We start from the raw sequence: 13,061 nt of genomic DNA on the forward strand, positions 1-13,061 counted from the left end.
AACAGATATGGAAAAGGGCCTTTCTCTGCTTTGCGCACCTGTCGGGTCGGCTTCGCCCCAGTCACCGGGTCGCAAGGGGAAGCTTCTGAAGGTGCCAAGCCCCAGCACCTGCAAGCCGATCAGAAATGCAAATTTGGGCCATTCCAGACCCACAGCATCAGAAACTGAGAAAGACACTGAGGATGGCAACCATATGCTTGCGTTTTTGTTGTTGTTGCTTTTTTTTTTTTTTTTTTTTTTTTTGGTTTTTCGAGACAGGGTTTCTCTGTGTAGCCCTGGCTGTCCTGGAACTCACTTTGTAGACCTGGCTGGCCTTGAACTCAGAAATCTGCCTGCCTCTGCCTCCCAAGTGCTGGGATCTAAGGCGTGCGCCACCACTACCCAGCAGTTGTTGTTGCTTTTTATTTGTTTGGACTGGCATCCAGTTTACAATCTTCCTGCCTCAGGCTCCTAAATACCGGGATTACCAGCTTGCAGCTTGCAGCTTGCATTACTCCTCCAAATAGATTTGCTTAAGTACATTTAGCTTACGTGTTTGGTCTCACTATGTATCTCTGGCTGTTTCTGCAACTCATACTATGTAGACCAGCCTGGATTTGAACTCACAGAGCTCTGCCTGTCTGGGATTAAAGGTGTGCCACTGTGTTCTTGTGGAGATCAAAGGATAGCCATCTTCAGGCTTGGCGACAAATGCCTTTGCCACCACTGCTTCCCATTCTTTGTTTGTTCATTCGAGACAGAGTCTCAGTGTTGTATAGTCTGACCTGGAACTCACAGTAATCTCCTGCCTCAGCCTCCCTGGATTCCCCAAGTGTGGTGTTCCCCAGAGAACCAGAGGTAGATGGAGCTCTGTGAGTTCAAGGCCAGCCTGTTAAGCACAGGACTGTACCTCAAAATAGAGAGGTGGGGGTAGGGTGGAGGGAGGGTTGGGACACCAAGAGACAACCTTGAGAAGCCACAAGGAGGAGAAGACAGCTATGTGCAAGCTATAGCATCTAGAACAAAGAGGGTAATTGGTTTCTGTTGTGAATGAAACCCAGGTTTCAGCTCTTCATGTCAAAGCCCTAGTAAGCTAGAGATTTCCCTGACAACTTTTCCATAAGCTGAGGCTGGGGCATCTCAAATTCAAGGTAACACACTGAGACTCTTCCTCAAGATTCACATAAAAGCGGGGGAAAGGAGGCCGGGCGTGGTGGCGCACGCCCTTAATCCCAGCACTTGGGAGGCAGAGGCAGGCAGATTTCTGAGTTCGAGGCCAGCCTGGTCTACAGAGTAAGCTCCAGGACAGCCAGGGCTACACCAAAAACCTGTCTCGAAAAACCAAAAAAAAAAAAAAATAAAAAAAGAGGGGGGAAAAGGAGGGATGCCTCAGTGGTTCAGTGGTTAAGAGCACTTGCTGTTCTTCCAGAGGACCCAGGTTCAATACCCAGCAATTCCAGATTCCAGGGGATCTGATGCTCTCCTCTGGCCTCCAAGGATACCTAAACACACACACACACACACACACACACACTTTTATCCCAGCACTGAGGAGGCAGAAGCAGGAAGAGATCTCTCTTGAGTTCAAGGTCAGCATGGACTACATAGTGAATCACAGGTCAGTCATGTCTGTACAGTCAGACCCTATCTCAAAATAAATTATAAGTTCATTTATTTTTATTTATTTAACTCATTTATTTATTTTTAAAGATTTATTTATTTTTTTATTTATATGAGTACACTGCAGCTATCTTCAGACACACACTAGAAGAGGACATCAAATCTCATTACACATGGCTGTGAGCCACCATGTGGTTGCTGGGAATTGAACTCAGGACCTCTGGCCAAGCAGTCAGTGCTCTTAACCACCAAGCCATCTATCCAGCACTATTTATATTTTATTTGGCTTTGTGAGACATGGTTTTTCTGCTTATCCCTGACTGTCTTAGAACTCTGTCAACCAGGCTAGAACTAGCTCTGTAAACCAGGCTAGTCTTGAACTGGGAGATCAGCCTACCTCTGCTTCTGAATGCTGGGATTGAAGGTGTGCAGCACCGCTGCCTGTTCAGTTGAAAATATTTTTTTTTTTTTTTTTTTAATGAGAGGCGGTTCTATACTCAAAGGAAGATCACTTGCTCAAGCACATGCAAGGCCTTGGAGAGAAAAATAACAAAACAAATCCCAAACCTGACTCTGATCCTGGCCCCATCAAGGCTATGGCAGGACAAGGTCCTTTTGAGATGACTCGGGTTAAGTCACAGCTGTCTGTCCAGCCCTGGAGCAGGAGGCTGTGCCAGGTTTCCCATGCATGCTGCCTTTACCTCTGTCCTGACTCAGCCATTTGGAGGTTGAGCAAGCTGAACCTCTCTGAAGACTCAGTTTCCTTACCTGTAATTTGAGGCTAATAATAGCTCCCTCCCTCCTAGACACAATTCTGTAATTGCCAAGGACATCACAGGTAGCCGGGACATGGTGACTTAGCCTGGTAATTAACAGACCTGTTCTCGGTGGCACCTCAAGTGAGGTTTTGGCTGACAATCTTACACCTGTTCAGCACGCCTAGGGTTCTGTGGTGAGTTTGTTTTTACTTATTTTTATGTGTATTTTATTTTTGTTTGTATAGTTTTTTTGTTTGTTTGTTTCGGTTTTGTTTTGTTTTTTGTTTTTTCCAGACAGGGTTTCTCTGTGTAGCCCTGGCTGTCCCGGAACTCACTATGTAGACCAGGCTGGCCTCGAACTCAGAAATCTGCCTGTCTCTGCCTCCCAAATTCTGTGATTAAAGGTATGTGCCTCCACTCCCCGGCTTGTTTGTATGTTTTGAGATAAAGTCTCACTACAACCCTGGAACTCACAATATAGTCCAGGCTAGCCTTGACCTTATAGAAAGACCTATCTGCCTCTGTCTCCTGACTGCTGGGATTAAAGACTCCCAGGCCATCAAGGCAGCCTGGAATTCTCTTGAGAACATGAGCAGTCTTCTCCTTCCAGCTCTTGGACTGGTCTTGTGATCAGTCAGAAGGTCCTCGTCATGGTCCTTCCCCTGAGTGGCCATCACCCCAGACTCCTGACATTGAAGAATCAACTCCCTAATTAAAAGGAACTGTCTCCTGTACACTTCATCCCGGCTGGTGAATTGGATGCAAGAAGCATCGCTGAGAGCTAGTGTGACTCTCTGGCCAAACTTGGTAAACAATTGGCTTCCCACATCACCTTGCAACCAATGGTAAGAGATACATTTAGGGCAAGTGCCAAGGCCCTGGACGGGAGAAGATATTTTTATGCAGGGGGATTTCCTCAAACCCACCAATGACACCATGCAGACAGCTGCCTGTCCCACATGACCTGGCAACTTCCCAGACATGCAGTTAGCTATACTCTAGGGTGACACAGGAAGCAGGACTGCCCTTTCCCCCAGCAGGGCTCAGAAGCAGGGATTACACCATATGTGTTACTTCAAGGCATCCACTCTAGAGCCGTGTGGGCCAGGAGTTTAGAGGAGACACCTCTCCCTAAAATTACAAAAAATTAGATGTTCACTTGGAATCAGGAGCCATTTGTTTAATCCCAATAAAATGCTGCAAAGTGGCCTTTGAAAATAAATGTTAAAAATGGTAGGGACTTTGGTGGCACAGGCATGGTAATGCACATGTTTATTAATCACAGGGCTCAAGAGGCACAGTGGACCTCTGAGAGTTCCAGGCCAGTCATAACTTCATAGTGAGTTCCCAGACAGTCAGGGATACATAGTATCCTGTGTCAAAATTTAAAAGGGTGTGTGTGTGTGTGTGTGTGTGTGTGTGCAGGTGGTGAAGCATTCTTGTCCACACAGGTTGCAGGGCGGGGGTGGAGCATTCTTGTCTACATAGGGCGTTTCCAGACTCAGTTCCTCGATCTTGTATTACAGATACTTTACTTGCTGGGCCCTCTTTCCAGACTCTGGAATTTATTGCTTTTCTTTGATATTTCTTTTCTTCCCATTTTTTTTTCTTTAAAAGACTCTGTGTTGTCAGTCTGACTTTAAACTCACCTGCCTCTGCCTCCCTCCTGAGTGCTGGCATTAAAGGTGTGCGTCACTACTACCAGGCTTTGTTTGCTTGCTTGCTTGCTTGCTTGCTTGTGGCTTTTATTTTTTGTGACAAAGTCTTTTTATTTTTTATTTTTTTAAAGCATAAAGAAAAAGGAATTGCAGTCAATCTTAATTGTTCCTAAGTGAAGACTAGGGACTCCCCCCACTCCCACCTCCCCACCCCCGAGACAGGGTTTCTCTGTACAGCTCTGGCTGTCCTGGAATTCACTTTGTAGACCAGGCTGGCTTCGAACATAGAAATCTGCCTGCCTCTGACTCCCAAGTGCTGGGGTTAAAGGCGTGCGCCACCACGAGCTAAGACTAGGGACTTTAAAGGGCTTTGGAGGTATCTCATGTGCACTTTAAAACTCAAAAAGAAACAGCGAAGTCCAGTAGCTTGGGGGCATACATGCACATTCCAGGGGAACAGCACTGGCTCTTTAACAAGGTGGGAAGTCTCCAGTGCAGCCATAAGAGAAGGAAAGGTTTGAAGTTGTCCCCATAATTCTTTGGAGAATTCTTTGGGGCTGAGGATGTAGATCAGTTGGTAGAATACTGCCTAGTAGATGTGGAACCATCAAAACCTTCATTCCAACCCCAGCACCACATAAGCTGGCTATGGGCACATGTCTGTCATGCAGCCCTCTGGGAGGATCAGGGGTTCAAGGTTGTCTCCAGATACATAGCAAGTCTGAGGCCAACCTGGGCTACATTAAACCCAGAGAAAGAGTCGGAGTTGGCATTACGATTGCCAGGATGAACCACTATGACCAAAACTTGGGGAAGAGAGGGTTTATTCGACTTACATGTCCACATACCTGTTCATCAAAAAAAGTCAGGACAGGAACTCAAGCAGGGCAGGAACCTGGAGGCAGGAGCTGATGCAGAGGTCATGGAGAATTCTGATTCCTGGCTTGCTCTTCATGACTTGTTCAGTTTGCTTTATTACAGAACCCAGGGCTGGGCGTGGTGGCACACGCCTTTAATCCCAGCACTCGGGAGGCAGAGGCAGGTGGATTTCTGAGTTCGAGGCCAGCCTGGTCTACAGAGTGAGTTCCAGGACAGCCAGGGCTACACAGAGAAACCCTGACTCGAAAAACCAAAAAAAAAAAAAAAAAAAAAACAGAACCCAGGACCACCAGCCCAGGAATGGCCCCACCTACACTGGGCTGGACCCTCCCCTATCAATCACTAATTAAGAAAATGTCTTGGGGCTGGTGAGATGGCTCAGTGGGTAAGAGCACCTGACTGCTCTTCCGAAGGTCCAGAGTTCAAATCCCAGCAACCACATGGTGGCTCACAACCATCTGTAACAAGATCTGGCACCCTCTTCTGGTGTGTCTGAAGACAGCTACAGTGTACTTACATATAATAAATAAATAAATCTTTAAAAAAAAAAAAAAGAAAATGTCTTGCCGGGTGTGGTGGCGCAAGCCTTTAATCCTAGCACTCAGGAGGCAGAGGCAGGCAGATTTCTGAGTTCGAGGCCAACTTGGTTTACAAAGTGAGTTCCAGGACAGCCAGGGCTATACAGAGAAACACTGTCTCAGAAAAAAAAAAAAAAAAAGAAGAAAAGAAAAGAAGAAGAAAATGTCTTATAACTGCATCATATGGAGGTGTTTTCTCAATTGGTGCTCCCTTCTGTCAAATGACTCTAACCTATGTAAAGGTGACATAAAACTAGTGTACATAATTGACCCCCCCCCCTTTTTTGAGGCAGGGTTTCTCTGTGTAGCCCTGGCTGTCCTGGAACTCACTCTGTAGACCAGGCTGGCCTTGAACTCAGAAATTCGCCTGCCTCTGCCTCCCAAGTGCTGGGATTAAAGGCGTGCGCTACCAAGCCTGGCAGCACAATTGACCCCTTGCTCACTTGACAAACATCACTGTTAAACCACACTTTTCCTTTCTTGTTTATCCCCAGGAGCACACATTAATATCAACATTACAACATAAACATACAGTCTATAAATTCCCAAATTATCTCTCTTCCTCTCTCTCCCTGTGTGTGTGTGTGTTTGAGACACAATTTCTCTGTGTAATAGCCCTGGCTGTCCTGGATGCTCTTTATAGACCAGGTTGACCTCGAACTCACAGAGATCAATTTGTCTCTGATTCTGGAGTGCTAGAATCAAAGGCTTGTGCCACCACTGCCTGGCTCACACCTGAGCTCTGGCTGACAAATACCAGAGATTCTTTTTTTTTTTTTTTTTTTTGGTTTTTCGAGGCAGGGTTTCTCTTTATAGCTCTGGCTGTCCTGGAGCTCACTTTGTAGACCAGGCTGGCCTCGAACTCAGAAATCTGCCTGCCTCTGCCTCCCGAGTGCTGGGATTAAAGGCGTGCGCCACCACGCCCGGCTAGAGAGATTCTTAATATACAATGGCCCCAATAGATTCATGAAGTGTCTCTGAAACTCCTCTGGAACTTTTCAAGCCGAGCTCTCCTCCCCACTCTCTCAACACTCTTATCTTCTGAGGCCCCCACAGAAGAGCTCACCAAGCTTTGAACACTCAATGGCTTTCCTAACCCCCAAATCCAAAGTCCTTCTACAATCCTACCCCAAAACAACAGGGACAGGCTGTCACCCCAATACCCAACTCCTGGTACCAATTTCTGTCTTAGTTAAGGTTACCATTGTTCTGATGAGAAATTTTCTGCTTAAAACTATGAAAGCCTTAAAACAAAACAAAACAAAACCAATAAAAGAAACAAACCAGCACATACCTAGTATGTAAGAGTAATATGTCCAACAGGATGAATTAAAGCCACACTCCTTTAATCCAAGTACTTTAGAGGCAGAGTATTGGCATCAGGACATCCCAAACCTATGACATCACATAGGTGACAGAGCAACCTGTGACCTGCAGGCCGGTTGCCAAGACAACAGGCACCATATTCCCAGCATCCATTTGGCTCACCTCCCACCTTTACACGTGTTATGTCCTTTTCCTTATATATAAGGAAAATGCCCCTTCCTCCCTTTCTCTCCCCCTCATCTCTTTCTGCCACTACCTTGTCTCTCTCCTGATAAAACCTCTTCCATGTGGAACTGCCTTGGCCTAGTGTGCTGTTGAGATGCAACCTGTCATTCTAAGGCATCACAGAGGGAGGTGGATCTCTGTGGATTGTAGGCCATTCTGATCTATATAGTGAGTTCCAGGCTAGCCAGGGCTACAAAATGAGACCTCAATATAAAATAGCAGCAAAATAACCAACCAACCAAAACAAAAACCCAACCCCTGTAATCATGATGAAATTGACTTGTCAAGATCGTGATGCCGGGCAGTGGTGGTGCGCACCTTTAATCCCAGCACCTGGGAGGTAGAGGCAAGTGGATTTCTGAGTTCGAGGCCAGCCTGGTCTATCTACAGAGTGAGTTCCAGGACAGCCAGGACTACACAGAGAAACCCTGTCTCGAAAGAAAAAAAAAAAGATCATTATGAAAGCTAATTTCTCTGTAATCAAAGCCCTCAAGCCCCACAACCTCTATGATATTCTAGAGGAAAGTCAATAGATCCCACAGAATCCAATCTAGATTGAAGAAGTCCCCAGTACACATTCCAGGCCAGTGAGTTTCCACACGTGGCACCGAGGCACGCAGAAACTGGTACCAAATAGTGGCCCAGCATTGGAAAGAGTAACAGACCCAGGGAGCCTGAAGGGAACCAAGTTCAGCCTAGAACCAAGCCACCATAGGTTTCTTTGGGCTGTTGGTTCCAAGGAAGGGTGGGTGGAGCGTTCTGAATAGAGTTGCCTGGGCTCTTTATTATCTAGTGGTGTGGTATGCTATGATGTTCTCCTAATACGGACGGAACACAAAGCCAGCTAGACAAAACACGAACCAGACCTGTTCCATGGAACTCTGAAGTCAGTTTTCTTTGGCTTTGCTTCCGTCATTAAAAAAAAAAAAAATTGCTTCATGGGCCCCACTGGTCTCTGAACTTTTCCCTTTTCTAGTAAAAGTCCAAATTCCAGCTGAAGTCGCGACCCACAGACAGCATCCTTCTTCAGAAGCCGCTGTCCCCCACGCTTTGCTGAGTTCCAGAGATAAGATAAATAATTTACCAAACATAGGTTTCTGGCTATCCACTCCGCTAGCATTTAGAGCACAGAGCTCCGGCCTCGGGGGAGTTTGACTTGTTCAGATGTAATCCATCGGCTTTTTCTTCCCCCGGGAGTTTCTCTCTCTTTCTTTCTTTCTTTCTTTCTTTCTTTCTTTCTTTCTTTCTTTCTTTCTTTCTTTCTTTCTTTCTTTCTTTCTTTCTCCTTGGGGTGTAGGAAGGGGGTTGGGGTTGCCTGGAAAATCCAGGGAGCTCCCAGCATCCCACACATATTTTGGGGATGAGCTGCCTCGAGCTTATGGGTTTTACTGGAAACTCTGGAGAATGCTATTTTATTACTTAAAAACAACCCATACAGCTGCTGGGGCTCTTCCCCTCCCCCCATGTCATGCCTCCACCCTGCAACTCGAGTGAAAACAAAACTCACATGAGACACCACATCTGTAATCCGGAAACTTGGGAGGTTGAGGCAGAAGGATTGCTTTTAGTTCAAGGTTAGCCTGGGCTACAGAGAGAGAGACTTAGTCTTACCAACCAGGAACAACAACAACACACAGATAGATGGCATGTGCTGTTCTCAAAACTTCTGCAGAATAAGCTATCAAAAGGGTAATTTCAATGTTGCGCAATCCGTTTATCCCAAATTCCTGGGGAACACTATTAGAGTCATTTCAGGGAATTTTAGACAAGAGATTACGGAGTTTCTCCAAAATCAAGCAACATTTAAGGAGAACAAGGGACCCGTGCATTCCCTGCAAGACTTCTCACCCAATTCCTGGAGGACAGTGAGGTGAAGGAGGGACAGAGGCTTCCACCTGGAGCTACCCCGAGGGTCTTCCTCCATAGCCCAAGCCCTCAGGAGTGCTTCATCCAGAAAATGCAAAACTAGCAGATGCTGAGGACCTCAAGTCAAAGGAAGAGAGGAGAAAAACAAACAGCTGTGTACCCAATACAGAACCTCTTTTTTTCTCTCCTTCTTCTTCTTCTTCTTTTTTTTTTTTTTTGTTTTCCCCCTCTTGGTTTTTCCTGAGACATGGTTTCTCTGTGTAGCCTTGAATGTTCTGGAACTAGCCTTTAGAGAAGGCTGGCCTGGAACTCCCTGAGATCAGCCTGCCTCTGCCTCCTCCCTGTGGGGATTAAAAAGCTGGGAAGGGCTGATGCTGCCAGCAGCAGCAACAGGGAGCACTTTTGTGTTTGCTTGATACTGGTCCTCAAGAAGCTGGCTCCTGCTGGCCTGGGACTTTCTTTTTTATTTCTTTGTTTTTCGAGACAGGGCTTCTCTGTATAGCCCTGGCTGTCCTGGAACTCCCTGAGATCAGCCTGCCTCTGCCTCCCGAGTGCTGGGATTAAAAGTGTGCGCCACCACCGTCTAGCAGAGGCTTTTTACATTTCTAAATGGTTCGTTAAGTCATCGTTTTATCCCAGTAGATTTTCAAGCATCCCAAGACAGCCTGGAATTTTCGGTGTAGCTGATAATGTCCTTTAGTTCCTGATCCTCCCAAAGGCTGGGATGTCCATTAGAGGCAATATCCCAGACTTTTATCTTCTCTTTTTTTCTTTTTAATGTGTGTGTGTGTGTGTGTGCGTGTGTGCACTCGAGCACGCGTGCATACGTGTATGGTCAAGTGCGTGTGTGTTGGGAGGTCAGAGAACGACCTGTGGAAGTCCACTTTCTCCTATAGATATGTCCTAGGATTAAACCTCGGTGGTCAGGCTTGGTGGCAAGTGCCTTGGCCTGAGTCATCTCCCGGACAGCTGTTTTTGAAGTGGAAACTTAACCGTATCCAGGCGGTTTTGTAGTGGTGTGTACTGACCTGCTGATCCAAAAAGAAAAGCAATTGGGGTGGGGTGTGTGGCTCAATTGCCTAGCCAGGACTACAAGAGATTCTGTCTCAAAACATAGGAACAAAAAAGACAAGGCAGGGGTTGGCCCCACAGGCCTTTAATCCCAGCAAATAACTTACTTCAGGACCAGCCCGGAGTCTACATATTCAGTTCCAGGCTGAATATCTAAGTGTCAGGACCACTTACTGAAACTTCTTTCCAAAAAAAGATTAAAAAATAAATAAAAGGGAATAGAGAAACAGATTCGCTAAGCATGTACGGGGTGAGATAAGGACAAGAGGAATTCCTCGTTCCCTACAGTTCTGGGACTGAAGCAATTAAGAGTGAACGGTGTATTTGAAAAAAAAAAAAGATACCTGCCACCTCTTCTCTGGGAGATTAACCTACTTTCCTCGCTCTTTTCTTCACTCTCCTACATCACTGAGTGTAAACGCTGCGGTAGCTCGCAGCCTCCCAGGGCTCTGGCAGCATCTGCGACGCTAGTTGGGGCCTCTCGGGGACACACAGAAGCCATTATCTATCTCTCTTCCTTCCTCCCCTCGGCAGATTAAAACAAAACAAAACAAAAGTCTGCTGTAGCTTAGCCAGGTTCTCCCTGATCGTAAGAATCGGTTACCCTCGATGGTCTGAGCTGGGGAAGGTTGGAGAAGGACCCAGACACCCACCCCGGGGAACTCAGGCCCAGTGCTCGCCCAGGTCTGCCTTCAGCCTGGATCTGGAGGGTTTCGAGTTGCTCCTCCCCGCCCGCCAGCCCGCCCGCCCGCATGGTTTTGGTTGGTTGGTTGGCTGAATGAAACACAACCTTGCCTGCAGACATCAAAGCCTGTCTCCAGCCATAGCAGGCTCTGCCTCCAGCCTTTCGTCTTTCCGGTACATTCCAATTTCGCTGAGGCTGCCTTGCATGATAATGAGGCCTAATTAACGCTTTATCCCTTGATTGAGGTGCTGAGTTTTTGAGACCGAGGAGTTCTCGGCTGGGCTCCCCTCGCCTTTCCTCCGATCCTCTCAGCATACCCCTTGCCTGAGATTCAGCCTGACATCTTTAGCCTATAGGTCTCACATTCCGGCCACAACTGCGAGAGCACTTCACACACGGGGCGCTCCGAATTCCACGGGCCTTTAAAGGGATTTATTACTAGGTTAAAGAGTAAAACAAAGGACAGGAGTCGATTATCCTCATTCCCCCTTGTGATGATGTGGTTTCTTTCGGCTCTCTTTCCACACACACAGGCATTTGTAAAATGTTGATGGCCAAGCCTGATACCTCATGCCTGAGACACCAGCTCTCAGGAGGCCCCCGGCAAGTTCAAGACCAGCTTGCTCTACATGGTGAGTTCCAGGCCAGCCAAGGCTACATAATGGGACCCTTTCTCAAAAATAAGGGAGGGGCTGAAAACCAGTTTTGGGGGGACTGGTTTTCCTTTAATTGCTTCGTTTGCTGAGCTGTGTTAGGGCTCATCCATTACCCTAACCAGAATAGAAATCACAGGCATGAATTTGCACTTCATCATTTGAGAACACAAAACTTCCTGGAACTCTCTAAGACCAGAGGATTTCTGCCCTGCAACAGCGAAACTTCCAGATACAAAGTCCAGACTATTGCATCTGGGAGGCTGTTGAGTATCATGTGTGGGGATAGGGCGGGGCAGTGAGATCTGCATTTACAGGTAGTTCTCAAGTTCACACAAATCCTGAAGTACTGGAGGCGCTGAAGGGGTGCTCACTACTTGGCTTTCCTGCCATACCTGGTCATTTCTTTAAAAATTTTTTCATTGCATTTAAATTTATTTGTGTTTGTATGTTTTGTTGTGTATTCTTTTTTTTTTTTTTTTTTTTTTTGGTTTTTTCAAGACAGGGTTTCTCTGTGTAGCCCTGGCTGTCCTGGAACTCACTCTGTAGACCAGGCTGGCCTCGAACTCAGAAATCCGCCTGCCTCTGCCTCCCGAGTGCTGGGATTAAAGGCGTGCGCCACCACGCCCGGCAACTTGTTGTGTATTCTTACATACCATGCCACAGAGGTAGAGATCAGAAGACAGATTTTGTTAGTCTGTTCTTTCCCTCTATCCCATGTGGGTTCTGGGGATCCAACACAGGTTGTCAGGCTTGACAACAAGCACCTTTACGGGCTGGAGAGATGGCTCAGCGGTTAAAAGCACTGACTGCTCTTCCAGAGGTCCTGAGTTCAAATCCCAGCAACCACATGGTGGCTCACAGCCATCTGTAATGGGATCTGATGCCCTCTTCTGGTGTGTCTGAAGACAGCTACAGTGTAGTCACATAAGTCTTTAAAAAAAAAAGTGCCGGGCAGTGGTGGTGCACACCTTTAAGCCCAGCACTCGGGAGGCAGCCTGGTCTACAGAGTGAATTCCAAGACAGCCAGGGCTACACAGAAAAACCCTGTCTCGAAAAAACATAAAAACAAACAAAAATAACAACAAACACCTTTATTCACTAATCCATCTTGCTGGCCCTAGCTTTGTTAGTGTCTTATTCTCATTGCTACATATTCCAGGTCTGGCCCCTTGAATTCTTCTTGGAATTCCACAAGACTTCTTGGGCAATATAAGGAGGACAGTTGAATGCAGGACCTTCTGTACTAACACGGGCCTGCATTTTTATCGTGGTATTTTGGTCAAATGCTGAGGGATTGAGCAAGAAGTTAATTATCCTGAATAGAAAAACAAAAACAATATGGATTAGTAATCTATTACATAGACTCCCTAATATCAGGACAGGGGAGCCAGCCCGCCTTGAAACAGGAAATCCTGCTTCACACAAAGCCGGAAATGCCAGGAACTGATTATTCTGAGCCGGTACAGATTCAAAACAGCTTTTTTGGCCCTCCTGGAAGGATGGCTGAGGTAGTTAATCACCCATTGGAGAAAAGGAATTCTTGGAGGAAGGAGGGGCCGCTTCCTAATCTTTGAGGGCTGAGGTCAAAGGATGTCCCAGCTCTCCATTTGCTCCTCTGTGACAGAACTTCAGAGGGTCCAGAAGAGCTGGGCATGTGCAGTCATCGATAATTTCCAGGTAGCTGAAACCCAAGAAATTTATCAAAGGAAAAAATGAAAATAAAAAAGGAAAAAAAAAACCAAAAAAAACCAACAACCAGA

The sequence above is a fragment of the Mus caroli genome, unplaced genomic scaffold, assembly GCF_978045245.1.
Source record: "Mus caroli unplaced genomic scaffold, Mus_caroli_1 scaffold_18, whole genome shotgun sequence".
Lineage (NCBI taxonomy): Eukaryota > Metazoa > Chordata > Mammalia > Rodentia > Muridae > Mus > Mus caroli.